Source organism: Rhinatrema bivittatum, chromosome 8 (assembly GCF_901001135.1).
Source record: "Rhinatrema bivittatum chromosome 8, aRhiBiv1.1, whole genome shotgun sequence".
NCBI lineage: Eukaryota > Metazoa > Chordata > Amphibia > Gymnophiona > Rhinatrematidae > Rhinatrema > Rhinatrema bivittatum.
The window spans coordinates 220,192,539-220,219,368 of NC_042622.1; the positions used below are offsets into that span (position 1 = coordinate 220,192,539).

General features: G+C 45.7%; 1 long non-coding RNA gene across 1 annotated transcript in view; it reads right to left on the minus strand.

Moving 5' to 3' along the window:
• Window positions 1–1,114: 1,114 nt before the first annotated feature.
• LOC115097531 overlaps window positions 1,115–26,830 on the minus strand; it is a 28,412-nt gene continuing 2,696 nt past the window's right edge. Inside the window, exon 2 of the long non-coding RNA XR_003858299.1 lies at window positions 1,115–1,765. This is a non-coding gene — a long non-coding RNA (uncharacterized LOC115097531). The remainder of the gene's footprint in view (window positions 1,766–26,830) is intronic.

Consider the following 26,830-nt stretch of genomic DNA (forward strand, 5'->3'; position numbering starts at 1 on the left):
GTGGGCTGGCCACTGACCACGATAATAGCAGTGCAGACACTGGACTCAGGAACAGGGTGGAAGCTGGAGCAAGAACTCTGAAGACTGGGACAGGACTCAGGAACTCGGAACTCGGACTTGGACTCAGGAACTCAGGACCAGGGACAGGACCCTGGAATTCAGGAACTTGGACCAAGACTTTAAAACCAAGAGGCTTCCTGAGACTTGGACTAGAAAATGAAGACTCTATACAGGATGAAGACTTGGAACCAGGAATGAAGACTTGGACTCAGGAACAAGATGCTGAAGACAAGAACCAGGAACCGACGAGAGACCGTGAAACATCTAACAAGGAACAAAGACCTTGAAGGTGCTTGCAAACCACTGCAAAGGCCAGGAGCAAAGACTAAAGAGCCCTTTTATAGGCCTGGCTGGAGATGACATCATCGGGAAGCACTGCATTTCCCACCACGGGCCCTTTAAATTATAAGCAGAAGTGGGAGTGCCTAGGGAGAATGCCAGGGCAGGAGCAATGGTGTGGTGGAAGTTGGCGACTCTCAGGCCACAATGAAGGCAAAGATGGCATCGGGATGGTGTGATGGCATTCCTCCTGCTGCAGAGTGGCTGTGATGGCAGTGCTGGCCTAGAAGAGGCTGCGCTTGGTGGCATCGGCGGGATGGTGGCCTCCATGGAGTTGGGAGGTGAGTGAGCTGCTCGCGGGCCTGTCCTGCAAACGGAATCGCAACGCTCCGTCAAACACATGACTACTCCCGCTTCAGGAAGCAAGTTCTTCCACCAGAACTTTAATGCCAAACCCACAATGTACCTCCATCCTGGAAAGTAGCTGAAGCCTGCTCCCCTACAGGCATGAGAATTACAGTCTGCTATAAACTGCCTGGCACCATATATGAGCGTGCTGTGGCAGCTAAGTGTTTTGCTGATATGTTGTTTGTCTATTTCATGTTTAGTCCTTTTTGTTAATTTATCTCTAGCTCAGTCCTCAAGTCCAGAATTGTTAAGCTGCTATACCTACTGATGTGACTGTATGCCGCCTTTCTAATATGTTGTACTCCACCTTGGATGAATTCCTTATTCAAAAAGACATGTAAAAAAAATCCAAGTAAACAAATAGAGCCCAGGTTTGATTTGCATTTTATTCAGAACACATGATTAATTCCTGTGCATACTCCTTCCTCCCTCCCAACATATAAATGCATATCCTGAAGGCATGTTGAGCTGCATGGTCCCTGTCACCTTCCATCAAGGGACTTTTTAAGAAACAGCCTCCCATTCTGAGGAAGCACACCACTCCCTTTTTCTCCTCCAGCACACAGGAAGGCTGCTTGTCAGAACTGAGATTTGCCTGCACTGTTCCAGGTATTGATTAATCATGGAGCTGCTGCCTGCTGGGCAGCAATTACCTTGAGTCAATGGAAAAACTAAACATAAACGTTTATTTTCAGAGAAATAAAGCACACAATAGTGCAGCTGGAATCAGGGGTTTTCAAAGCCCTTCACGTTCCTGAATTCTGAGTGGGGGAATCTTGCTGAATTATAAAGCAGGTTAAGGATCCCAGGAAAGGGGTCAGACTCTTGGAGATCTGGTGGCATCTCAATATACCAGTGTTAATCTGATGAACCCAAGAGCGTGAAGGATCCTCCACACACTGAATTTTCTGCTGGGCCCCTTGATTGCTGTTCTTTTCTGACACATTGGAAATTTCGGGCGACTGGATGGAAGCTCAGTTCAGCTCACCACCTGCCTTTCCAGCTGGACCAGCTTGTCCTGTGAAAAGGCAATGACACTATCAAATTCATGCCCATTTTTACACTCACACTGCAACTGAAAGGCAGAATGTAAATAAAATCAACAAACAAGAAGAGCCAAGTCAAATTTACTGAAGCGCATTTCACTGTTGTTCAGCACCATGGATTGGACAGCTGCCCATGTCAAAGTTAATGGTGTTATATTGTATTAGTTTGTAATTATATAATTTGCTATGGCGTAGTTTTTGAGTTAGTTTATATTTTTGTAATGTATATATGATATTGTGTGCCAAAGTGTGTTGTGGTTTATTGTATACTTCCTGTACAACGCCTTAAGCCTGCAGGATAGGCAATAAATTAAGCTAAATAATATAGATAAGGCTAGTGCAATGTACCTCAATATATCCGTGCTGAACCCTCTACTAATGCAATATAGCTGGCTGGCTGAATGCTTCATGGGGGTGATTGCATAATGGAGACTCTGCTGTTCTCTCCCCTTGGCTGGCTGTTCTCCTAGGGCCTCAGAAGGGCAGAGCATGGGAGCTTGCAAATAAATAAGACACCAATGCTGCTAAAAAATAACTTTATTCTTTTAGAATTTAAAAAATTTGAGAATCACTAATCCCTCTCACAAATGAGCTTCAGATTGATTGATTCCAGCCATTATACAATAAGCATGAAATTAATACAATACAAAACACTGTAACCTTATCCTTTATATGATTTCCAGAATAAATGTATCCCTCTGCAGGCAGAATCCCAAATATGGAAAAGCACCAACATAAAAGAAATCAGGGAACTCCATCCCAAAAAGATGAACCTTCAGCAGCCATCTAAATCCAAGGAACTTCCCCTGAAATGTTTTCAGAGGCAAACCTACAAACACAAAGTTGCAATAATCTGCATGTGATAGAGTACATGACAGACTGCCTTAAAGGATCGGCTCAAGCTATCTGGCCGGGTCCACCTTAAGACAGACAGGAAGGAAATCCTCGGGTGGGGGCGTTTCCCTGAGGTAAGGGATAAAAAGGTGAGGCCCTGAGAGAGAGAGAGGAGGCCCCAGGAAGAGGAAGGAAGGAAGCTGTAATTAAATGCTGAGTCTATTCTGGACGTTTTCTTTTGCTTGTCAGTCTGCTGAGGTAAGCAGCCATTTTCTTCTGTTCTGCTATATAATTTTGTAAATAAACTGGTGAAAAGCAGACCAGAGTCCAGCCTGGTCTGTTCTCCGGCCTACCCCAGTCCTAGACCGCTCCAAGGACATCACATATGGTGGCAGCAGTGGGATTACCTGTTTTAAGCGTCTGCACAGACAGGAACCCACACTAGCAGAAAAAAAAATTTGGGGCAATTTGCAACGGCAGCCACACAGGATTTTTTTTTGTTTATTAGTACCAGCTAAGGAGAGAAGCTCCGCCGGAGGGAGGGAACAAAAGAAGTTAGTCAGAGCTGGAGAAGCAGGCTTTTCTTTTGTTTGGTTATTTTCCTGAAAAATGAGAGTGGCCCCACATTTAACCGGTGAGGCCCAGGCTGCATATCGGGCCCTTAACAACCAGCAAGCCCAAGACTATCAGGAGGTCAAGGCTGCCATACTCGATAGACTGGGACTAAGGAGTCTTATTGGAAAAGTTTCCAGGGCTTAACCTTTACACCAGGAGAGAGGCCCCGGGTTCTGGCTCAGAAATTAAAGGACCAGTGCTGGCGGTGGCTAGAACCCGATAATAAAGGGGGAGTTGAAGTTGCGGAGACTGTCGTGGCAGAACAGTTTGTGGACATTCTCCCCTCCCGAGTGCACGAATGGGTACGGAGACAGACAGTGGGGACCCTGAAGGATGTGGTTTCCCTAGTAGAGTGTTATTTGGATGCTGCATACACAGGCCGTGGGCTTACTCCAACAGAGAAGAATTCCCGAATAAAGGGCTTGGAGAAAGGAAGGAGAGAATCGAGGGGCAGAACCCTAAGGCGCTATATTGGCCGAGAAGTGGAGAGTCTCCCTACCCCATGAGACCCCGACAATGCATTAGAGGGACCTGAGGGCAGAAGGAGTAAACACCCAGAAGCAGTGACGCCCAAAGGGACCTGCTTCAACTGTGGAGCGAGGGGGCATTTTGCTCGTGACTGCTATCGAGTGGAGGATGAAACTTATGGATGTCAATTTGGTGGCCCCTCACTCCTGCTCGTTTGTGGACATTCCCCGCTTGGGGTTTACAACCTTTGTGGTTCCGGTGGAGCTAGATGGCGACCCGACCCAAGCCCTAGTAGATTCGGGAAGTGTAAAAACTCTCATTCGGAGGGAACTGGTCAAAAGAACACAGATTGATTATGAATAGACAGATTGATTATGAACAGACCAGAGACAATACCTGACCAGTCAGGTCCTGTTGAAGACTCCAGTGGGACAAGCTACAGTAGAAGTGGGAGTGCTCCCTGGATATCATATCCTGTGATACTGGGACGAGATTATCCAGACTTTGGGACTCTTTGGACCCGGCTCATGAGGGGACCAGATGACTTCAGCAAGGAAGAGACCTTATTTCTGGGGATCTTTCTGTTAGAAGACCTGGAATTGTATATTAATAATCTTAAGACACCCAAGCCTTGTAGACAACGTAAGATAGAAAAGTATAATTATTCCCAAGGTTTAGAGGCAGTCGTGGAATTAGAGGGAGCTCCCCAACCCATAGAGGTTCCCTCAGACTGGACAGGCGAGGGAAACCCCGGGAATTTTAGGTGGGCCCAACAAGAAGATGGGACACTATAAGGGGCCCGGGAGAATATACAGATGATAGATGGGGAATTAGTCTCTGGGGTGGAGGGTCAAAAGCCAGCCCCCCTTTTTTGTACTCAAGAAAAATCTAGTATACAGAGTAGCAAAGGGGAATCTGGAAGGTGAAACGGTTGAGCTTTTGGTTCCCCAGCAGTATCATCAGCAAGTGTTACGGCTTGCCCATAGTCATCTTTTGGGGGGCCACCTAGGGGAAGAGAAAATATGAGAAAAGTTTCTAGTCCAGTTCTATTGGCCTAGCTTGTATCGACACGTTCAGGACTACTGTCAGTCCTGTCCTACCTGTCAGCTGACCAGACCGGCAGCAACGCATGTAGCTCCCCTAGTGCCCATGCCAATTATAGAGACACCTTTTGAGCGGGTCGCTATGGACTTGGTAGGCCCCTTAGAAAGGTCTAGCCGTGGAAACAAATATATCCTGGTCATTCTCGACTATGCGACCAGGTATCCAGAAGCTATTCCCCTTCAAGATATGAAGATACAAACAATAGCCACGACCTTGGTGGAGGTGATTTCCCGGGTGGGGTTACCCAAAGAGATATTAACCGACCAAGGGACCCCGTTTGTCTCTAAAGTGATGAAGCAAGTTTGCGCATTATTGCAGGTAAAAACCCTGCGTACATCAGTTTATCATCCACAAACTGATGGGCTCGTGGAGCGTTTTAATAAAACTCTCAAGCAGATATTGAGGACGTTCATCGTGGAAGATGGCAAGAATTGGGACTTACTCTTGCCATATATATTGTTTGCCATTCGGGAAGTCCCTCAAAGTTTGACCGGGTTTTCCCCGTTCGAATTATTGTATGGTAGAAGACCACGGGGAATCCTGGATGTAGTAAGAGAGACCTGGGAGGAGGAACCCAACTCTGGACGGAATTTGGCCGACTATGTTATCAAGATGCAGGAACGACTGTGGAGGGCAGGGGAGGCTGCCTGACTATGCCTGGAAAAGGCCCAGGCTACCCAAGCCCGGCAATATAACCAGTCCGCTGTTCATCGGGTCTTCCAGCTGGGAGACTGCGTACTAGTGTTACTACCGACTTCAGAAAGTAAATTGCTGTCCCATTGGCAAGGTCCAAATGAGGTACTGGAGAAGATAGGCCCGGTGGATTATAAAGTGGCCCAACCCAACAAACAGAAGAAAGCCCAGATCTTCCACATGAATCTACTAAAAAAATGGGTTGCTCCGACTTGCAGTCTGGTCCAAGAAGAAGACTTTGGTCCAGATGTTTCACAAACTTCCGGGCCCCAGATGATCCCATATGGGGACCAACTTTCCACAATGCAGAAAGTGGACCTAGATAAACTGGTGACTCGGAATAAAGATGTCTTCTCGACTATGCCTGGGAGAACTCACTTAGCTTGTCACGACATTATTACAAACCCAGGAGTAATAATTAAACAATGGCCCTACCGGATTCCTGAAGCCAGGAAGCAGGTTGTAGAAGCTGAGATGAATGAAATGCTTCAACTTGGGGTAATAGAGGAATCCAATAGCGATTGGTCCTCGCCTATTGTACTGGTACCTAAACCGGATGATAGTATCCGGTTCTGTATTGACTTCCGGAAGGTCAATGAGGCTTCGAAGCTGGACGCATACCCGATGCCCCATGTGGATGAACTCATTGAATGCTTGGGGACTGCCCAGTTCATCTCCATGCTTGATTTGACAAAAGGATACTGACAAGTCCCCCTGGCGCCAATGGCGAAGGAGAAGACGGCTTTCTCAACACCGGAAGGACACTTCCAATTTACGGTCCTGCCGTTCGGACTTCATGGGGCTCCAGCTACCTTCCAGTGCTTGGTAGACCTCTTGCTACGCCCACATCAGGGTTATGCAGCAGTTTATCTTGACGACATCGTCATTTACAGTGGAGACTGAGAGACACACCTAAGACAATTTCAGGCAGTACTTACAAGTCTATGAAGGGCTGGACTGACAGCCAACCCCAAGAAATGTAAATCAGGGGGTCAAGAAGTACAATATCTGGGATAGTCCCTTGGGAGAGGAAAAGTCCAACCGCAGGCACGGAAAATAGAAGCAATTACCCGAGTCCCGGTCCCACAGACAAAGAGTAAGGTGAGAGCCTTTTTAGGTCTCATCAGTTACTACGACGGTTCATACCAAACTTTTCAGAAAAAGCGGAACCCCTCACATGCCTATTACAAAAGAGAGCCCCAGAGAAGGTTAGATGGTTTGCAGAGGCGGAGGGAGCTTTCCTCGGAACCTGTTCTGCTAAGTCCATACTTTACTAAGCCCTTTATATACAGACAGAAGCATCAGAGGTGGGGTTAGGAGCTGTCCTCACATAAGAGAAAGAAGATGAAGAACACCCAAAAGCCTTCATTAGCAGGAAGCTACTACCTCGAGAGAGACGCTATTCAACGATAGAGAAAGAGGCCTTAGCTGTCAAATGGGCCTTGGAGGCTTTTCGTTATTACCTACTGGGCCACGAGTTCACGCTGATAACGGATCACCAACCCCTTGTCTGGGTCACTCAGAATAAGGAGTCCACTGGATGAATAATGAGGTGGTTTCTGGCACTCCAACCATTTGATTTTAAAGTCCGACACAGAGCAGGGAAAGCGAACGTAAATGCAGACTTCCTTTCTAGGGAAGTCTCCCTTGTACAGGCAGGCGCTCAACTAAGGAAGGTTGAGCTGAGGGCGAGGGAATGTGATAGAGTACATGACAGAAAGCCCCAGACTGCCTTAAAGGACCGACTCCAGCTATCTGGCCCGGTCCACCTTAAGACAGACAGGAAGGGGATCCTCGGGTGGTGGCATTTCCCTGAGGTACGGGATAAAAAGGTGAGGCCCTGAGAGAGAGAGGAGGCCCCAGGAAGAGGAAAGAAGCTGTAATTAAATGCTGTGTCTATTCTGGATGTTTTCTTTTGCTTGTCAGTCTGCTGAGGTAAGCAGCCATTTGTTACGTTTTGTAGGGTTTGGGTGGACCCTTGGACACTGTGGCAGCTGACCACGCCCACGGGGGGGGGGGGAAGTCCCGTGAGGGGCCACAAGTCAGGCTCAACTCTGGACACACAAACACAGATTATATCTTTTATTAGACAGTTTGTGAAGCCACCAGAGGTGGCGGTAGTGAGTAGAAGATGGAGCCCGTCTGGGCTAATTTTCCTCAGGGCGCTGGAACAGTGGCTTCTCCAGTAGCAGTGCTGTAGGAAGAAGAACTGAGAAAAAGAGTACACTGAGACATTCACAAAGTCCCCAGTATGGAGAAGCCCCGAGATAGGGAGAGCTGGCCCTCGAGGAGCGAGTACCAGATCCCTGGACGCAGAGACTCGTTGGCAAGTACTCATGCAGCAGTTCTCTGTGGAAGATGGTACTGGTGCTGGAACAGAGGCAGGCCCTTGAGGAGCGAGTACCTGGTTCCAGGGAAACAGCTCTGAGGAATAGATGGTAGTAGTACTCACAGATGGTGTCTGTAGCGAATTCTTCCAAGCAGAAGAGGAGATGGACGCAGGCAGCGAGTCAGGGAACATGGGCCCTCGAGGAGCGAGTACCGGTTCCTGATAGTGACCTGAAAGAAGCAGAGAGGCCCCTGAGGAACGGGTACTCCGTTAACAGCAAAGAGTCCAAATAGAAGTTGGAGGCAGAGTAGCTGGGTACAGAGAGCAAATCCCATCCATAGGAAATCCCTTGCTAAATCAAAGGCTAGCAATAAATAACAGACTTAAATATCTGGGCAGCGTGGCGTCATCACAGGGGAACGCCCCTGAGGTTCGTGCCATAGAGGAAATAAGAATGAGGGCCGCGTGGCGCGGGCGCCGTAAGGTACCTGAGGATCATGGCGGGAGGCAGGGCCCAAGCCAGTCCGGGGACACCGGAGAGGATGGCAGGCAGGGGCCGCGGCAGCCAGACGTCCACAAGGAGCAGGAGGAGTTGCAGAAAAAGAAAGGTAGGCAAAGTGAAGCCGTCGGGCAGCGACGGTTGCAACACCATTTTCTTCTGTTCTGCTATATAATTTTGTAAATAAAGTGGTGAAAAGCAGATCAGAGTCCAGCCTGGTCTGTTCTCTGGCCTACCCCAGTCCTAGACCACTCCAAGGACATCACACTGCAGTTGATCTCACAAGGCATACAGAACAATTTTCAGATGGCTATTAGGCAAAATAGTTTCAAAGTGTGAGTACAGCATGTATGTTTTGAAGACTCATCATGTATATATTGAGGTGCATTGCACTAGTACCAGTAGAGGGTTCATCATGGATATACTGAGGTGCATTACACTAGTACTAGTAGAGGGCTCATCATGTATATATTGAGGTGCATTGCACTAGTCCTAGTAGAGGGCTCATCATGAATATATTGAGGTGCATTGCACTAGTACTAATAGAGTGCTCATCATGGATATATTGAGGTGCATTGCACTAGTCCTAGTAGAGGGCTCATCATGAATATATTGAGGTGCATTGCACTAGTACTAATAGAGTGCTCATCATGGATATATTGAGGTACATCGTACCAGAAGACAGTTCAGCATGAATGTATAGAGATTCATTGCACCAGATGAGAAGTGCATTACATGGATAGTTCAAGGAGCACCACACTAGTTGAGTGTGTTGCATTAGTTGAAAATTCAACATGGATCATTTGAGGAGCACTGCATTAGTTGAGAGCTCAGCATGGAGAGTTTGAGGAGCATTGCACTAGTTGAGGAGTACATTGCATGGATTTAGTTTAGTTTAGGTTATTATTCTTTTAACTGCCTTTCTAAAATAAAATCAAAGTGGTGAATAATATAATAAATAAAAGTTAAATCAAACATTAATGAAACATAAAACATAATCAACCATGAATTAAAAATAAATAAATACATCAATACAATCATTAAAAATTTAAAAAACCTAAGCTACCCCACAATTAATACTCTACAGTTAAACAATCCTTCTAAGCAGATACAAATTTAAACAGCAAAAATAAACATTCAAATGTATTAATATTCAAATATCTCTTGGAATAGCTATGTTTTAACTTCTTTTCTAAATTTTTTTTTTTTTTAATATTTAAACGTTTTTTATTGATAGCCAGTAAATATACATAACGCCACAGTGTACATATCTGAGGAATAATAAAGCACTCCAAGTAGGCAAAACAGAGTACACATGACAATAACATTTGTAAACATAAGAAGTATGCACCCACAACTGGTACCGATTTAAGTGCCAATTAGAGTAGCCCCCCACCCACTCCCAGAACCAGACCAATGAAGTGCCTTAAGGACGAGATTAGGCACAAGGTACAGTAACTACACACATAGTAACAGGGAAAGAAGGGGAAAGCTAACAAATTTGGAGCATTAGAGGTATTTTAGGCCAGGAGGAGTAAACCATCTCCTGGGGTCAGCCAGAAACAAAACTAGGATATCAGCAAAGTAAAATAAATTGTCATAAAAGTAAAAGCAGCCAACAACCAGTCCCATGCACAAGAGATGAGAGCCTCAAACATTTTTTAGCAGCCAGATGGGGATCACACCGGAGGATTGTCCTGAGCTGCCAGCCAGTTGCAATAAGGTTCCCAGGTTTTCTGAAAGGCTAATATGCGGTCTTGGTGTAACGCCGTGAGCTTGTTCAGCTGGTAATAGGAGTATAACCGATGCAAAATAGTCGCCAGGGCAGAAGCGTGTTCCCGTTTCCAGTGAAGCGCAATCTCTGCTCTTGTCGCAATAAGTATTTGTAACATCAGTTTCTGTGTGGTTTGTGTTACACCTGATAATGGTAATCCCTACAGGGCATGCCAAGGTTCGACTTTAACCGTGGTCGGTAGTATCTGGGCCATCCAGTCAAATACTGCCTGCCAACATTTGGAAACCTTGGGACATTGCCACCATATATGGTAATAAGTTCCCTTGTCCGCACAGCCTCTCCAGCAGGTATCAGGCACATCCGGTGCAAATTTATGAAGAGTATCCGGCGTGTACTGCCATCGGTAAATCAATTTATAGCAATTTTCTTGGAGCCCTGCTGAAATGGAGCACTTATGAGCGGCAGAGTAAATCCTTCCCCAGTCCTTATCATCCAAGGAGATGCGGAAATCCGCTTCCCATAAAGTCCGATGTCGTGATGTTCCCAATTTACGTCCGTTCAGGAGAGCATATATCTTTTGATATCACCCCTCGCAGTGTAGATGCATTTTTGCAAAATGTTTCAAAACGTATGCCTTTCTCTTTTCTAAATTTTTTATATTTTGATTTGTAATGCACTTCCAAAGGTAGTTCCAGGGCGTAGGGACCTGATAAGCAAAACAGATTTGTCTAGTTAGTAGATTCTAATCTAATTCTATAGTTCCAGGGGGGAATCCACTGCACAGATAATCCAAGGAGCACAGCACTCCTTCATGCTGTGCTGGACAGGGACAGGTGCTATTAATCCTTCATCTTTACAAGTGTCTCAAATGTAACCATGTTTGATCTAGTTATACAAAACAAGAAACACATACAAAGATAAAGTATATGATAGAGCCAGTATAGGAAATGCCATGCAATTGCTCAAAAGGGGATTAGGGAGGCCTTCAGACATGAAGCTGCAGAGAAGAGCTGGATAACTCACTGCCTGCCTATATGACCCTTGTTAATATTTGCATCTCAAGGTTTGGTTGCTGAAAAAAATACTGAAACTAATTACTACAAAAAGAGACAAAAGGTTTGCAGTGCATCACAGCTCAGAACCTGACTGACGTGGGGGAGCCAATTAACAGCAAAATGTCAGGAAGATGAGGATGGAGGTTGCCAAGGAAGTCCCTGGTCAGAGCTCTCTGGGTTCTGCTGTTTGGGATGCACAAGGAGATATTACAAACAAAACTTGTGCCTTTCTGCCGATCCTTCTGCCCTGGTTTAGCCCTGATGGTGCGGGATCCTTTGTGCATATCAGGTTTGTTTATTTAAAACATTTATCAACCAGACTATCCTTGTACATGGCAGTTTACAACATAATATTCATAAATAATGAAAAACAATACACAAACAGTAACAAACCTCTTGGAAATGATAAAAAGCATCAACATTTGCACTGCTTAACATAAGGTATTTCAAAAACTCCCTGATTAAAGATGGGTGTAATAATGAAGGACTGAGAGAGGATAAACCAACCTGATGAGTGATGTTATAAAATCAGATAGTGCCAAAGTGCTGTAAAATATGATTACATTACCATGTACCTGCAGGTCAAACTAATGATATGGGCCAGTGACTTAGCTATGAAAATACGTAAATGATTTCAAAATTCATGTACAGTTGAATTGACTTCGGTCTGAAAGTCCCAGTGCTTCAGTATACAAACGTTTGCAGCCACTTCTTAAAGATTGTAATGCTTGGTTCCTGCCGAAGCTGCTCAGATAGAGAGCTCCAAAGCAAAAAAAGGTTTGTTCCTGAAATTCTGAGAGCCTTATTGAACGTCTAGAAGGAACAGATAATAAGGCAATAACAGCCTGATCCTGGGTCCCTAGTTGGTCCATATATATTCTGGAGAGAGATGGTGCATAATGGGGCATCGATGCCTAGTGCTTTATCAATTAAGATTAGAATTAAAATTTTATTCGCTATTGGACTGGAAGCCAGTGGAGCGACTGTAATACTGGCTATATATATATATATATATATATCTAACAAGTTCAGCCAGTCAGTATCCTTGTGGCAGAGTTCTGAATCATTCACTGTGCTTTCATAGCAGACATAGGAAGATCAAGATAGACTGAATTGCAGTAATCAAGTATGGACAAAACAAGTGACTGTAGAATAGTTCTGAAATCAAATGCATTCAGGTAAGGTTTTAATTTACGTAGCAATCAGTTTAGAATACATGCTTTTTATGATAGGCTTAATTTGTGTATGGAATGACAAATCTGACCCAAGCATGGCTCCCAGATTTTTAGCTGAGCAATGACAGGTATAACGATACTATCAAATAGAAAACTGGTTGGGGGAAGCCTGTTCAATATGACAATTTATTGCTTTTCAGTCAACATTTAATGGTGTTCAGGTAGATGGTAAGAACAGAAAAGGTGGTGTGGGCAGTGTGGAAGAAACTGGAAAAAAGAACTGTATATGTCATCTGCCCATAGCAAGTTTGGATTCCTGGCCAGCATAAGGAACACTCCACCCCAGATTTTCTGGCAGAGCTTTATTCAAAATATAAAAGAAATAAAGATATGTCCTGCCTTACACTTGAGGAAATAAAGGCACAAAAATGTATTTCTGGATTTGGGACTAATAGGTCTCATCCAGGTTTCTCAAGTGTAGTTCTCTAGCCTTCCAATAGCCAGGAATGTGTTTCTGGAGTCTAGCACCTCTTTAGAAAACTTAAGGACTAAGCTTCTTCCTCTAGTGCAGACTCTTTCTAGTTTGCTCTGCTTTAGCTTGTCAAAGTTACCCGCATCCCGAGGACAGAGCACTAGCTCTCAACTGCCTATTCCATCCCAATAATCCACTGGTTCAAGGTGAACCAGAGCTTTTTCTGCCCTCAGAGAGTAATACCTCCAGTTCCTTGGGCTCCAGAACTCTAGCAGTGTGGTGAACGTTCCAGAAAAGAACGGCTCTGTCTGTGAAAAAGAACATGAGATGGACCGTGATATTCCTGAAGCACTAAACCACTGTCACTTCATCATGCATGTGTTAAATAAACATTCATTCTGAATACAAATCTCTAAATAACCGCAGCGTATGCCATCTGGAAGGCTTCATTCAGAACCCAGGCAATTTCTCAGCTTAATGTAAAACACCAGGGACTGTTTTATTCTTACTCCCCCATTATGGCTGATGACATCACAGAATCACTGTCCTTATAATCAATATTGTCATAACTGGGAGAATTTTCAGACTTATATGGGGGTTGCACGTGTAAAAATAGCATATATGCACGTAAGTAGCATGTATGTTGTACATATTTTATAAACTTCCTGTTGTGCAGGAGGTGGACCCTTGGGCCGAGGTGGAGTTGACGCTACCCGCAGGGCAAGCCCTACAGGTCCCCACTGTCGGTAGGTGGAGCTGGCTGACTGATGGAGGCCGGCTGGAGCTTTGCTAATACCAGCCCTCGTTCCCCACAGGTTGAGCCCTTGGGTACTGGTGCCGGCTGGAGTTAGGTGGGCCTCTGTCCGATGTCTTTTGATGGATGAGGAGGAGGTCAAACCAATAGTACCACCGGTCAATGTTAACTAATATAAAGAGTTATTTGCCAAGTATATGTGTGGGCCCCTCACTCCAAGGGTCTGTATTGTACCACAGACTCCCATCCGGTATGGGGTCACCTTACTTTAATTATAACATCATTTTTTAGATTTTTACTTTTATGTTAAAACTTACTTCTCAGTCAGTTATTCCTTCTCGCTTTAGCCACAATATTCAAAGATACAAGAGGAACAATCATAATACTCATCTGTTTCAATCTTGGTTAATCTCCCGACACGTACGTGTTTCGAACAAGAAGTCCTGCTTCAGGGGGTTTCCTTCTGTATCTATTTCTCAAAGAGTCTTCCCACGTTGAATGATGCGATTTTCATCTTCTTATCTTCCTGGCTTGTATATTCGTCATTAATTCCATGGCAGCCCCTTTGAGTCGCGTCAGCTCTCACGGGCTGATGTGGAATTAATGACAAATATACAAGCCAGGAAGATAAGAAGATGAAAATATTAGAAGCTGGAAGCTTTTGGTCGACAGCATCCATTCCCTTGGGTCCAGGCTTTCCCTGCTGAGGAAGTCTGCTGTGACATTGTCTTTTTCTGTGATGTGGGAGGTCGAGATCCCTTGTAGGTTTAACTCCGCTCATTCCATAAGGGGGTCTATTTCCAGAGACACTTGATGGCTCTTGGTTCCTCCCTGGCGGTTGATGTAGGCAACCGTTGTTGCGTTGTCCAACATCACCCAGATTGCTTGCACCTGGAGCTTGTGGCTGAACTGCAGGCATGCTAGTCTGACTGCTCAAGCTTCCAGGCGGTTTATGTTCCAGTTCACCTCTTCCTTGGTCCATTGTCCCTGGGCTGTCAGCTCCTGACAGTGGGCTTCCCACCCTCGGAGGCTTGTGTCTGTCGTGAGGACGATTCAGCTCAGTGGTGATAGGCTTACGCCCTTACTTAGATGGAGCTGAGAGCATACTTCCGTTGGTAGGTGGAGGCGAATCAAGTAGTCTTGGGACAGTGGGTTCCAGCGTGACAGTAAGGCGCGTTGGAGAGGCCCATGGTACTACTTCCAGTGTTGATGCCATGAGGCCGAGGACCTGAAGATAATCCCACACCTTGGGGCACACTGTGGTCATCAACCGGTGTACTTGGCCATCAGTTTCCTCTTCCTCGGGGGAGGGAGGAAGACCTTGTTCTGATTGGTGTCGAATTGAGCCCTCAGGCACTCTAAAGATTGGGAGGGCTTGAGGCTGCTTTTTTCCATGTTCACGACCCAACCGAGTTCTTGTAGGAGGGGCCTGACCCTGCTGGTCACCTGGAGGCTCTCTTCCACTGACTTCGCTTGGATCAACCAGTCATCCAAGTAGGGGTACACCAGGATCCCTTCTTTCCTCAGTGCTGCTGCCACGATCACCATAATTTTGGAGAATGTTCTGGGGGCAGTTGCCAGACCAAAGGGTATCGCCCGGAACTGGTAATGGTGGCCCAGTACCGCAAAGCATAGGAAATGTTGGTGGTCTTGATGGACTGAAATATGAAGGTAGGCTTCAGAGAGGGCCAAGGAGGTTAAGAACTCTCCCGATTGCACTGCCATTATGGTGGAGCGGAGAGTTTCCATGCAGACGTGCAATATCTGCAGATGACGGTTGACACTCTTGAGATCCAGGATGGGTTGGAATGAGCCCTCTTTCTTGGGCATGATAAAATAGATGGAATAACGCCCCGTATTTACTTGGGGTGTTGGTATCAGAGTTATAGCCCTCAGATTGAGGAGCCTTATCAGTGGGGATTCCACTGCCACTTTCTTAAGCTGGGAGTGGCAAGGTGATATCATGAACCTGTCCCGAGGGATGCTGCAAAATTCCAGAGCATAGCCTTCTTGTATGATGTCCAGCACCCATTTGTCCGACGTGATCTTGACCCACCGCTTGTAGAAGAGGGAAAGTCGACCCCCTATCTTCTCTTCCTGTGGGAAGCTCGGGTCGAGCCTGAGCCCGAACCCGTCTCTCTTTTGGGTTGCCATTTCTGAAAGGACTGAGACCTCCCTGAGGGTCAAGGTGACTGGAATGATGTGTTTCTGTAGGGCTGGAAGCATAGGAAGCCTCTGGTATGACCACTCATGGGAGAGGGGCACTGAGACCTCTTTTTCCTGTCTTCCAGTAGTCAAGGCACTGGAGATTCGCCCCACTTACTGGCTAGCTTCTCCATCTCACTTCCGAACAGGAGGGATCCCTTAAAGGGCATCTTTCTGAGATTAGCCTTAGAGGTTGCATCCGCTGACCAGTTCCTCAATCATAGCTGTCTTCTGGCTGCCACCACTGAGGCTACTCCTCTAGCCGAGGTATGCACTAGGTCTGAGCTTGCATCTGTCAGGAAGGCTGCAGCGGGTTCAATCGCCTCTCTGGCGTGTGCCCCAGAGCTATCTGCCTCTCTCGCAAGGAGTAAGCAGGAGCGAGCCCCAGGGCACAGCAGGAAGTGATCTGCAGTGTCATTGCTGTCGCATCGAAGGCTTGCTTAAGGATGGATTCTAACTGCCTATCGTAAGCATCTTTCAAAGCCGCCCCTCCCTCAACAGGGATGGTTGTTCACTTCGAGACGGTGCAGACCATGGCATCCACTTTGGGGAAGCACAGGCAGAGGATACAAGGCTTCCAAGGCCTGATCTCCTTTAAAACTTGCCTCCAGGGTGTCCCATTTAGGTCAGTCAAATCCTGGATGGCTTCCAGCATTGGGAAGTAGCAAGAAGCTTTACGAAGGGACACCAGGATGGGGTTCTTCTTTGGCACCGCCATAGGGTCCGTGCCTGGAACTCCCAGAATCTTCAGGGTCTGGGAGACTAGTGCCGGTAATTCATTTATGTGGAAGAAATGAAGTATGGTCCGGTATGGTTTCAGGCCTGGAGGGATTTCCCCATCCTCCAGTGGATCCTTGTTATCATCCGTGATATCTGGGTCCCTGTCAGGGATACTCTTGATGAAGCGAGGCATGTCTCGTGGCCCGCAGGCAGGGCCAGGAGAGCAAAGCTCCCTCCCCCCCCCCCCCCCATTGGGGTTCAACTTGGGCAGGAACCGGGGCTGACTACGCCTGAACAAAGGCTTGGAGGCCCTGAAAAAATTCCAACCAAGAGAAGGCCGCCGGATCCATATTTGTCCCAGAGGGAACCGGGATAGGGGCCCCTGAACTGCCCTCTCCCGGGGAGGACGCCATCCCGGAATTGCTGAGGTCCGGGGAGCTACCGGATAAGGTCGCAGCTGACCCGTCCTCTGACAGGGATGGGCCGGGCTTAGAAAAATTTTGAGAATCCAGCCCTCCCTGGTCCTCCTCACAGTGCTGACACAAGCAGGATTCCAGGTCAGACTCTAATATGGCAGGCCACACAGAGAGAGTGTCACCTGAGCTTCTTTGCTGCCGGGGCCACAGCCTGTGTGGCCCCTCAGCGAGTGTATGTGACAGTGGTCAGTTGTGTGCGAGGTAATGCGCACAGTTATGCACAAAGTTATGCACGCAGCTAGGCGCATATTTATGAGCATGTTAGGCACACAGGAGGCTGGCCCGCACTGCATGTACCGACGGCCAAAGGGGGGAAATGGTGCCGCACCAAACTGCGCGCAAGATGGCGCCGCTGCAGATTCTTCTCTACTTACCTGGTCTCAGCGCCTACCAGCTAAGTACAGAGATGGTCTCTGGCTACGGGGGGAGAGGGCTTTGGCCTTCACCACCGTGCTCGGCTTCCTACACCCACTACCTTTCAGCTGCTTCAGCAGCTAAGTCCTCGCCAGGAGACGGCTACCAGACCAAGGCACGCCTCTAAGGGATCTCAGAAATTGTCTCAGGAATTCTCAACTGGGGGAGGTACCCTTAGGTATCACCGCAGGAGAGATGGGCTCGATCTTCTTTTAAAGTGAAGGTAAAATTTCTTTGTTTGTGCTGCAATCCCGCTAACATCGTATTAGTGTGGGGATAGCGTCCACATCTTCTAGGAGACGGAGAAATACTGGAGAGCTGAGGTCACTGCAGGGGTATATCTAGGGTGACGTCAGCTTTGAAACCTGACGCCGTCTCCCATCTGCTAGCAGAGGAACACATAACCCATTGGTCCTGAGGCCATCTGGCTACATGCTAGGAAAACATGGTATTTTATGAATTGTGCAGCTCCCGTCACACAGTTTATAAAATACTAGCATAAGTCTCCGCGTGTCCACTTATGCACGCAAATGGTGTTTTGCAGCCAGTTCTGAAAATTGGGCTGATTGTGAGTATTATTTAACATCCAAAACAGGATTTCGATACTCTGTGGAAAGCATTTTCTAAGAGATCTCTTTCAGGAAATGAGGAGGTGTTAGAGACTACAGATTCATCCCCATCCAGACAAAGAAAGCATTGCACGTGAGGGCCTTTAGTGAGTCAGGCTTGCCTAAATGTGTGTGAGCAGTCAGACGGGCCGATTCAGTAAAGTCCGCGGGAGAGTGGGCGAATGCCCGCTCTCCCGGCGAGTGCACAGGCCACTCTCCTGTGCACGCGATTCAGTATGCTAATTAGGCCCGGCGGTAAAACCAGGTAAAAGGAGGCGCTAGGGACACTAGCGCGTCCCTAGCGCCTCCTTTTGGATCGGAGTGGCGGCTGTCAGCGGGTTTGACAGCCGATGCTCAATTATGCCAGCGTCTGTTCTCAAACCCGCTGACAGCCACGGGCTCGGAAACCGGGTGCCGGCAAAATTGAGCATCCGGTTTTCGACCTTTTGACCCGACAGCCGCGGGCCGACAACATTTTTTTTTTTTTTTTTTTTACTTTTGGAAAGTTTCGGGACCTCTGACTTAATATCGCCATGATATTAAGACGGAGGGTGCACAGAAAAGCAGTTTTTACTGCTTTCTGTGCACTTCCCGGTGCCCGAAGAAATTAGCGCTGATCTTTGGGTAGGCGCTAATTTCTGAAAGCAAAATGTGTGGCTTGGCTGCACAATTTTGTTTTCTGAATCGTGCGGGAATACCTAATAGGGCCATCAACATGCATTTGCATGTTGCGGGCGCTATTAGGTTCGGGGGATCGGACGCGCGTTTTCGGCCCCTTACTGAATAAGGGGTAAGGGAAAACGCGCGTCCAATAGAGGGTTAACAGTGCGCTCCATCGGAGCGCACTGTACTGTATCAGCCCGAGAGAGAGCATGAAGGCCTCAGAGACTGGCTGGAAGAGTCTGAGACAGCAGTAAAGATGTGCTCAAGGATATGATGCATGGTGAAGCCTAACTGGCAATTAGAAAAAGAAAAAAACCATGCAGAACTGGCTGTGGATTTAGTGCTCTGTCCAGCTCAGGCTCTTGTCCTGCTGACTCCTCACGTGCTCCCCTGCTGACTCCTCACGTGCTCCCCTGCTGACTCCTCACGTGCTCCCCTGCTCCCCAGTGCTGCTGAGGGGCTCTCAGCCCCTAGAAAAGATACAACAGCCCCTGGCAGCCTGGCCAGCTCCCAAGGAAGTCTCAAGTAGTCCTCCCAGTGAGGGAAAGTGAGGAATACTTTGGGCAGCGTATAACGCTTTCTTGCTCTCCATCTCCAACTCCTCACTCATCTTTGCTATTAGATCTACTTCTTGGATAACATGTCTTGGCCAAGCTCCTGCTTTGGGGGAATACCACGTGGCAACATGTCAGGTTGTGCTGGTATCTTGAGCCAGATGGACTTGGAAGAGAGACCATGCAAGAGTGAATATAAAAAATGTCTTCCAACATAAACTGGAGAATACACAAACAGAAATGGGAATTTTCACCTTCAACCCAGTAAAACATCCCTATGCCACGAAAAGCATTTTATGAGAGAACTTCTACTATTTATTTATTTATTTATTTATTATTTTGCTATACCGATTTTCATGACAAGAATCACATCAAACCGGTTTACATTTAACAATGTGTAAGGTATAGAGAACTCGAACCACAGAAACAAGAGTGTGGTTAAGAAAGTGCAACAGTTACAATAAAACAGGGAAATGATAACTGGGATCTGGAAAAGAAAGAGGGGAGATAACTGAACAAGAACATATTTACAAGGTAGCAAAATCGATTCCTATATGGTATTTACAGGGTAACACATTACATGAACACCTTGCACTGGACTGGGATGTCACATTAAGGTCACGCACAAGCTCCAGGTCAGAGCAGATAGACTGATCTAGCCCTGATTGTGCCCTACTGCAAGCTGGGATTTGTAGTTCCCGCCTTCCTTAGAGGAAGCGGAACTAGAAAACCCTAAATACCATGGGATGAAACTAGGACTGGCTCAGCTCGTCCCTGTGACCTGGAGTTTAAAGGCAAAGCTAGGCCACACGCCATGTATGAAGAAAAGACGCACACATGAGAGAAGCATGTGAAAAAAAGACTCCTGGAAGATTTATAAACTCTGTTGGGTTCGCAAAGCCTGCTGTTACCTGTGGCCGACAGCAGCAAAAATAGAAATTGAAAAAGTCCCACGAGGGAGGTCAGAGGTGCCATCTATTCCAGGGTGATGAAGAAGACTCCAGCAGGACACTGTGCTCCCCCTGGCCTGCTCACATTGTTTTGGCACAGATGCCATGGCACGTAGGAAATGGCAGTTTACCTTAGCGTACGGACACTAGGACGGAGGAGTGCATCTTAAGCAGAGAGGAACATACCTTTTACTACTGCCAGTACACAATAGACAGACTGAATTTCTTGGGGGAGAAAAATGTCTGAGGAAACTGTCAGATGTACACTGCCACTCTAATTAGCAGGGTCCTACCAGTTAGCATGCAATGAGTCTATATTTGACCACCTCTGCCTTTATCATCGGGGGGGGGGGGTGGGGGGGGATGAACTGCTAATGTTTTCAGAGAGCCTATGGAATTACCATCAAACAATAAATAGAATAATGGAATTACCACGGGAGACAAGAATGAAATGCAGCATTCATTAACCTTAATAGAGTGAGACATTTCGTTGGCAGCACGATGGCTCATTTATTCTGACTTATTGTGGATATTGTTAGATTGATGACTTAGGTAAAATAAAGTCACCTGCGAGCCAGATTGTGGAGGGATAAAGAGGGAAAGAAACAATCACTTCATGGCACTCTCATTTCTAGAGGCACTTTCTTCAGCTACTTCTGTCTAAAGCAGTGGTTCTCAGTCTGGTCTTTGGGTACCAGCCAGGTTTTCGGGATACCTGCAATGAATATGAATGGAGGCAAATCTACCTCATGCATATTTATTGTGCATATCCTGAAGCCCAGGCTGGCGGGGGGTAGTCCTGGAGGACCAGGTTGAGAACTGCTGCTGTAAAGGAGGAGATGCTTCTCAGCCTCTGAGGCCAAAATAAAAACCACCCCATGAAAACCCTTCCAGAGGAATTCTGGGCTTGTCATCAAATCAGATACAGAAATGTGTTGCTATGGAAACGGTATTGTCTTTTACCAAGACAGAAGTGCAATAGAGAGTTTGTTTTTCACTTTAGCTTCTATTTAAAAGAAAGCACAGATTCAATATTTATGTCCCCCTTGATAAAAAGGAATTTAGTGTGGGTCACAGCTCTTGACCCATGAAGATTATACACAGTAAGGTAAATGACCAGTGGAAGGATGGAAGTTAACGAGTAATAAATGAACTGAAGACATCCAAATCCTCTTGATGGAGACAAATCCCATGAATGTCTTCATGAGCCACTGTGATCTACCATTGCCATCTTTCTCCCTGTCCCCCATTTCCCCATTTAGACTGGTGAACCCTAGTACCCAGGTATCATTTGTGATATTCAGTCTCTGGGCCCCTGTATTGCTCGGAGCAGTGGACTTCTAATTCAGGAGAGATCCTGGGCCATGAGTTCTAGACTCCCTTCTGCCATGGATTCTTCCAGCTTTGGCCAGTTCCTTCAGCTCCTTGCCCTTGCGACCCAGTTGGAAGCAAGGTATTTGAATTAATATGACATTCCTAAGAACATAAGAAAATGCCATACTGGGTCAGACCAAGGGTCCATCAAGCCCAGCATCCTGTTTCCAACAGAGGCCAATCCAGGCCATAAGAACCTGGCAAGTACCCAAAAACTAAGTCTATTCCATGTAACCATTGCTAATGGCAGTGGCTATTCTCTAGTCTAAGTGAACTGTTCATCAAATGTTTTAAATTTTGCTTTGTAACAGATTCATTAATAGTAAAAGGTTTCTATTTCAGGCTGAGCCTTTGAGAAAGACTGAAGTGACCCTGTTGTAAAGATTAGCCTTTATTCAGGTCAGCCTTCACCAGAGTCCCTATTGCAATACTTCTGTGACACTTTATTTTTGCAGATTTATGATGTCAGAAGGCTTCATGTTTTTGGTCTGGCACTAAATAATAGGTAAGAACATAAGAACATGCCATACTGGATCAGACCAAGGGTCCATCAAGCCCAGCATCCTGTCTCCAACAGTGGCCAATCCAGGCCATAGTGCTAATGGCAGTGGCTATTTTCTAAGTCAACTTAATTAATAGCAGGTAATGGACTTCTCCTCCAAGAACTTATCCAATCCTTTTTAAACCCAGCTACACTAACTGCACTAACCACATCCCCTGGCAACAAATTCCAGAGTTTAATTGTGTGTTGAGTGAAAAAGAACTTTCTTCAATCAGTTTTAAATGTGCCACATGCTAACTTCATGGAGTGCCCCCTTGTCCTTCCATTATCCGAAAGAGTAAATAACCGATTCACATTAACTTGTTCTAGACCTCTCATGATTTTAAACACCTCTGTCATATCCTCCCTCAGCCGTCTCTTCTCCAAGCTGAAAAGTCCTAACCTCTTTAGTCTTTCCTCATAGGGGAGCTGTTCCATTCCACTTATCATTTTGGTAGCCCTTCTCTGTACCTTCTCCATTGCAATTATATCTTTTTTGAGAATCGGCAACCAGAATTGTACACAGTATTCAAGGTGCGGTCTCACCATGGAGCGATACAGAGGCATTATGACATTTTCCGTTTTATTCACCATTCCCTTCCTAATAATTCCCAACATTCTGTTTGCTTTTTTGACTGCCGCAGCACACTAAACTGACTATTTCAATATGTTATTCACTATGACGCCTAGATCTCTTTCTTGGGTGGTAGCTCCTAATATGGAACCTAACATTGTATAACTATAGCACGGGTTATTTTTCCCTATATGCATCACCTTGCACTTATCCACATTACATTTCATCTGCCATTTGGATGCCCAGTTTTCCAGTCTCACAAGGTCTTCCTGCAATTTATCACAATCCGCTTGTGATTTACCTACTCTGAATAATTTTGTATCATCTGCAAATTTGATTACCTCACTCGTCGTATTCCTTTCCAGATCATTTATAAATATATTGAAAAGTAAGGGTCCCAATACAGATCCCTGAGACAGTGTGCTGCCCACTCCCCTCCACTGAGAAAATTATCCATTTAATCCTACTCTCTGTTTCCTGTCTTTTAGCCAGTTTGTAAGCCACGAAAGAGCATCGCCACCTATCCCATGAATTTTTACTTTTCCTACAAGCCTCTCATGAGGAACTTTGTCAAAAGCTTTCTGAAAATCTAAATACACTACATCTACCGGTTCACCTTTATCTACAGGTTTATTAACTCCTTCAAAAAAGTGAAGCAGATTTGTGAGGCAAGACTTTCCTTGGGTAAAGCCATGCTGACTTTGTTCCATTAAAACATGTCTTTCTTTATATTCTGTGATTTTGATATTTAGTGCCACTATTTTTCCTGGCACTGAAGTCAGGCTAACAGGTCTGTAGTTTCTCGGATCGCCCCTGGAGTCCTTTTTATGTTTAAACGTTTTTTATTGATTTTAACATCAGCAAATAGTACAACACTGAGGAGGGTGGGTTTCTGAGCCCTCCTCAGAACTAAACATTTAACAGAAGACAAACATCAGGTTATTCCCTCCCACCCCTTCCCTAATCCCACATGAAGCAGTTAGGTGGGCTACAGGCTACCAGATCAATATATTCCATCCAAGTACATCACACAATGCAAAACCTGGCGGTCAATCATTGATAACAAGGCTACGAATTCAATGCGGGAGAGAGTGAAGGTAGGCCTGCCATATGGAGTCCTTTTTAAATATCGGGGTTACATTTGCTATCCTCTAGTCTTCAGGTAGAATGGATGATTTTAATGATAGGTTACAAATTTTTACTAATAGGTCTGAAATTTCATTTTTGAGTTCCTTCAGAACCCTGGGGTGTATACCATCCAGTCCAAGTGATTTACTACTCTTCAGTTTGTCAATCAGGCCTACCACATCTTCTAGGTTCACCGTGATTTGGCTCAGTCCATCTGAATCATTACCTATGAAAACCTTCTCTGGAACGGGTATCTCCCCAACATCCTCTTCAGTAAACACCGAAACAAAGAAATTGTTTAATTTTTCCACGATGGCCTTATCTTAACCTCAACAAGTTCGTAAATAACACCACAAAAGAATGCTTTTTTAAATTGCAAGTATTAAAAAAATTAAAACCCCTGCTGCTCTACAGAGACTTCCGCCTAGTTCTCCAAGCCATTATACTCCCGAAACTGGACTACTGCAACTCACTCCTTCTGGGCCTTCCCGCTAGCACCACCAAACCACTTCAGATGGTCCTGAACGCTACGGCCAGAATTCTCACAAACACCAAAAAAAGGGACCATATCACCCCCATCCTCCAGCACCTACATTGGCTACCTATCAAATTCAGAATACAATTTAAAACCATTATGATGATACACAAGGCCCTACATAATATCTCTCCTCTCAACTTAACGTTTCAACTTCAGCTACACATCTCCAAGAGACCAACTAGAAGGGCCTACAAGAACATGCTAGTCAATCAGCCGGCAAAAACCTCCCTGAGGAAACGCGCACTATCCACAGCCGGCCCAACACTCTGGAATGCGCTCCCTCCTGACCTCCACAGTGAACCGTGCCACATTACATTCAAGAAGAAGCTTATACTTGGTTTTTTGCACAAGCGTTCCGGGAGGTCTAAGAGCCGGAAGAATACCACACATGAATTGTCTTGGATCTACCATCACCTACTGTACATATGTTGCTTATTAGTTCGTGATCGCAATTTAACTAATCATGTTTATTCTCTGTTACCTCCTCTAAGTTCCCCTATTCCCAATTATGTTATTTGTTTATTTTCATTTTTATTTGTATTTGATAATTGATTTTGTTTTTGTTATTGTTTCTATGTTTCAATGTAAACCTCTTATCGAGGAGTCAGTTAGTTAGTTGTAAACCGGTGTGATATGTATATTATACAGGAACATCGGTATATAAAAATTATAAATAAATAAATAAATAAAATAAATCTTCTCTAGGTGCCTCTTTAACCCCTCGATCATCTAACGGTCCAACTGACTCCCTCGCAAGCTTTCTGCTTCGGATATATTTTAAAAATTTAATTTCAAATTCTACCTTAGCCTGTCTTATCAATGTCTTACATTTAACTTGCCAATACTTATGCTTTATCCTATTTTCTTCTGTTGGATCCTTCTTCCAATTTTTGATTGAAAATCTTTTGGCTAAAATAGCCTCTTTCACCTCACCTTTTAACCATGCTGGTAATCGTTTTGCCTTTTTTCCACCTTTTCTTAATGTGTGGAATACATCTGGACTGTGCTTCTAGGATGGTATTTTTTTAACAATGTCCATGCCTCTTTGTTGCGTCCGTCGGTCTCAGACGGCTTCAACCTCTGTGCCTCACCTTTCTTCCTTCTCTCTCCTCAAGCCTTGGGAAGATGGTTGCTGCCGCATCTTCATGCCGCTCTCTCCGGTGTCCCCGGATCAGCAACGGCGACGGTGTTCTCCATGATTTTCTTGAGGGCCTCCTAAGATGTGCATACCACCCACGTCTTTATCCATGTCATGGCAGGAACCTCAGGGACATCCCCTCCGAGTGACGTCATCACATCCTGGTATTTAGCCTGCCCTTCATTTGCTAACAAACTGAGTTAGCAAGGATTGGATACGCCTCCGGTCTGAGCTACTCTGTCACTTCCCAGCTGCCGCAGGAAGCTCTCTCTGCCCTTTGAGGTATTTCTTCATTAGCCTCGGTACCCGCTCCTCGGGGGTCCTTCTCCTCTATTTCAGGTACCTATCTGGAATACGAGGTACTCACTCCTCGAGGGCCTGCTCTCCCTAATCTGGTGCCTGCCACTGAACAACTTCTGCCTGCCAGGACTTTCAACTATACAGCTTTCTGCTTCAGTGAGTACTAACCCTTTCAGTCTGTCTCACCTTCAGCGCTCTGTGTCTACATCCGGGACCTGTCCCTGCTACGCCGTGCTGCCTATCACCTACTCGAGTGTGAGACTGGTCTCCTTTGCTGAGGACCCTGGATTACTTCACTGGGTTCCCTTCACTGCTGCCCGCTCCCCGGGCAGTACCATCAAGCTGTACAATAAATACAACTTCTCTGTCTCTGCGTGTATAGAGTCTAGCCTAGTATTGCGGTTCCTCACAGGGCTCCTCCCCGTGGGAATGGCCATCACCACAGTACCCAAGAATCCACTCCAACACCTCATAACACTCTTGCCCACTTTTTACCTTTGTAGCTGCTCCTTTCAGTTTTTTTCTATTTTTCTCATTTTATCAGTTTCCTTTTGAAAGTTTGGCACTAGAGCCATGGATTTGCTTACTATCCCTGTTCCAGTCATTAATTCAAATTTGATCATATTATGATCACTATTGCCAAGCGGCCTCACCACAGTTACCTCTTTCACCAAATCCTGTGCTCCACTGAGAATTAGATCTAAAATTGCTCCCTCTCTTGTCGGTTCCTGAACCAATTGCTCCAGAAAATTGTCATTTATTCCATCCAGGAACTTTCTCTCTAGCATGTCCCGATGATACATTTACCCAGTCAATATTGGGTTAATTGAAATCTCCCGTTATTACTGCACTACCAATTTGGTTAGCTTCCCTAATTTCTCTTAGCATTTCACTGTCTGACTCACCATTTGGCCAGGTGGACGGTAGTATACCCCTATAACTATACTCTTCCCCAACACACAAGGGATTTCTACCCATAAAGATTCAATTGTGCATTTGGGAAATATCGCAGGATAGGAGGTCTCTGTGGAATAGCCAAGTAAGCTTTTAGGCTGGAGACATAAGGCACACTGAATCCAGTCTTGTTTCTTAAAGATTCCAGCTTTATTTATAACAGAAAC